This window comes from Cebus imitator, unplaced genomic scaffold (assembly GCF_001604975.1).
Source record: "Cebus imitator isolate Cc_AM_T3 unplaced genomic scaffold, Cebus_imitator-1.0 Scaffold2, whole genome shotgun sequence".
Taxonomy (NCBI): domain Eukaryota; kingdom Metazoa; phylum Chordata; class Mammalia; order Primates; family Cebidae; genus Cebus; species Cebus imitator.
Genome location: NW_016107317.1, coordinates 4489969 through 4493023, shown reverse-complemented (window position 1 = coordinate 4493023; position 3055 = coordinate 4489969). Strand labels below are relative to the sequence as shown.

The window sequence follows — 3055 nt, the reverse complement described above, 5'->3', positions numbered from 1 at the left end:
GATGTACCAACATGTCAGGCTCTCCTGTTCGTGAAGTGCCCAGATCTACAGCTCATGCTAAAGAGGGGGCACAACCCAGACCTTGTAAATCAGAAATGATTGAGTCAGCACGGGCTTGCAACTGAAGTCTGGTTAGGAACTAATGCTAAGGCCTGACATTAGACAAAGAGCAAATCAAATTCTCTTTTCTTGGGGAGTGAGGGGGTTTACAGTAATTTTATTGTAACAGAGAAACCAGGTTACAATAAGTCTACATGATTAGAGCAGATGATGGTTCTTTCCAATGGGTGAAGCCTGAGCCCAGCTGGCACCACACAAAGCCTAGAATATCCTCTTTCCTGGTACCAGCCTGTGCGCCTAACTCATGATGTGGGATGAGTGACTGCACAAACACTTTCAACAAAGGGAGAAGGTCCAACTCGGCAGAGACAACATCCCAACCAGAGAAAATTACACAATCACTGAAGAGGATGCTGAGATAAAGTGCGGTTACCTTCTCTTTGCTACTCTTTGCTGAGAAAGGTGAGGATATGGCATCAGCAGAAAATTATGTTCTTTATTCTTTTTTTTTTTTGAGACAAAGTTTCGATTTTGTTGCCCGGGCTGGTGTGTGATGATGCAATCTTGACTCACTGCAATTTCCGCCTCCCAGGTTCAAGCGATTCTCCTGCCTCAGCCTTACCAGTAGCTGGGATTACATGCTCCTGCTACTCTGCATGGCTAATTTTTAGTAGAAATGGGGTTTCACCATGTTGGTCAGGCTGTTCTCAAACTTCTGATCTCACGTGATCCGCCCAAAGTGCTGGGATTATAATTGTGAGCCACCGCTCTCGGCCTCTTTAATATTAAGTAAATCCTGATAGGAAGAGGTTGATGGTTGATCAAGCAGTAGAATGGTCCAAAAATTTACATTGGTTAAAACTCTTTGTGCGTAAGGAAAAGAACAGCAATGACACAGGAGAAAATAGCGCCTTCTCTTTTTCTTAACTAAGACAGGAATCTGCATATTTTCCTTACTGTAGTGGCAGCAGAATCATTGGTTTTCATAAACGTAAATTTCTGCAATATGGCCTGTTGATAAGGTTTCTCCAAGATCAGAGGAAGCATGCGAGGCCAACTGTTCATGACAGAACTAGGTCTTCTCTCAAAGCCTCTGATGTGTGCTATACATGATGTGTGTCATACAGTGTGCTAAGCCGACACTGTATGACACTCCAGTTAAAGCTTCTGAAATATTGCAATGGCATAATTGACAGGTTTCTTGGTGTGATGACTTTCTTGCACATGTAAACTCTTTGAGAAAAGTTGGATTAAAAGGGCAGGGGAGAGTTTGGTTTGGTTTAGAACCACAATGTTCCAGAGGCCAGCCACAGATGCCTCTGCCCTATGTCATGACATGTTCTTTTCTGAGAAACATTCAGTCGCCGAGTGTTACACACTGTGATTGAAAGAAACGATCCACTCACCACCATTCACCCTCTCTTATCTCTGTGTGAAGCTCCCAACAGCAGAGGCTGAAGATAGAAATGTTGTCTCTGTTTCCTTGCACCAGGGACATTACTTGGTGACCTGGTGAATGGCATGGGCAAAGCAGCCCACGTTGCTGGAGGTGACCCCTGCCACAGAGATGCAGCAGTGTTTTGTCATGTAGATGGAGAACCCTTTGGTCAGCCTCTCCACATGTTCCAGCTTTAGCCCTGGGAGCCAAAACATGCCAATTTGGTCAGTTGTGTGTTGTCAGTTGTGAGTGGAAACCTCCTTCTTGAGGTTGGAAACCAGCTGAGTCCACATGCTAATGATATGGTCAGCCATGGCTTTCACTTCTTGCAACCATTTTTTTTTTTTTTTTTTTTTTTTTGCAAATCTGGAGGTTCGGAATGGTAGACGCAACCGGGTCCCACTGAGGGGAGGGTTGGATTATGTGGGCTGGATCAAGATCTTCAACCGTGGCTCTACCCTCTTGGCTTCATCCTCATCATTGCAGACCACCGTGAAGGCTGCCACACCCTCACTGTATAAGCCCAGGTTCTTGGCATACGATTGGCAGAGACAAACGTTAATGCCCTGTTGGATGAAGTGACGCACAGCCCAGGCATCGTGGTTACCATCGCCACTGGCAAAGCCTTGGTAGGCCATGTGAAAGAATGCAAAGAGATTTTTTTTTCACCACTGTTGCTATTTCCTTCCGCTGCTTGGGACTAGGGTCCACTCCCATGGGCGCAGGCATGCAGAAGAAAACTTTGCTCTGGTATTTTTGAAATGTCCTCCATACTGCCTGTGAAGTCAAAACCTCAAGTCTTGGGGTCATAACACCGATAACCTCGTAGCTGCATGCCAGTGTCCATGAAGATGGGTGTGTGATTTCCCCAGGCTGGTTTGGGCCAAAAGGCATGTCGGCTGAACTGAAAAAATCTTTGCCGAAAACTGACTCTGATCCTTAGGGCCCGAGTTCCAGAAATGGTCTGCACAGTGACAAACCCGCCACTTTTCAAGACTTCGCTTTTCTCACCCACGGCTACTTCTGCAGATGCCTCGCAAAATTCAGCCAGTCCCCCAGTGGGCAGGTATTGCTTGTCCAAATATTTTGCAGTAATCTGGGCCTCTGCCTTGCGAACGCTAGGTGGTAAGTAAGGCTTTCCATTGTCATCCCGGTGGGCACTAACTCCCAGATTCATCTTTTTGATATTGGTGTCCCTCTTAAAGCCTTCGGTGACTGCCAGGACGGGATCTGGTGGTCCCATCTCCACACGGGTCCACCAGGAGCTGGCTCGGGCAGAGGCGATCCCGGAGAGGACGCGGCCAGAGCGCAGCAGGGCCATGGTGGATGGTGGGGGGGCAGTGGGCATCCACGGGACGGAGCAGAGGGAGCATAAAATTCTCTTTTTAAAGTAATTTATAATGGGAAATGTGGAGAGAACCAGAGTGAGCGATGAGGGCTAAAACAGGAAATAAGTTATGGAAGAATCCCACAGAGTTCATGAAAAGCTGAAGTTATGAAGAAGCAGAAACTGAGTAAGATGAAGAAATCAAAGCTCTTAGTAGGCAGTGGATTAAG

The 3055-nt window shown here is 46.7% G+C and overlaps 1 pseudogene; it reads right to left on the bottom strand.

Annotated features, from left to right (window-relative positions):
• Positions 1–1513: 1513 nt before the first annotated feature.
• Positions 1514–2819, bottom strand: LOC108304543 (annotated as a pseudogene).
• Between the last annotated feature and the right edge of the window lie 236 nt (positions 2820–3055).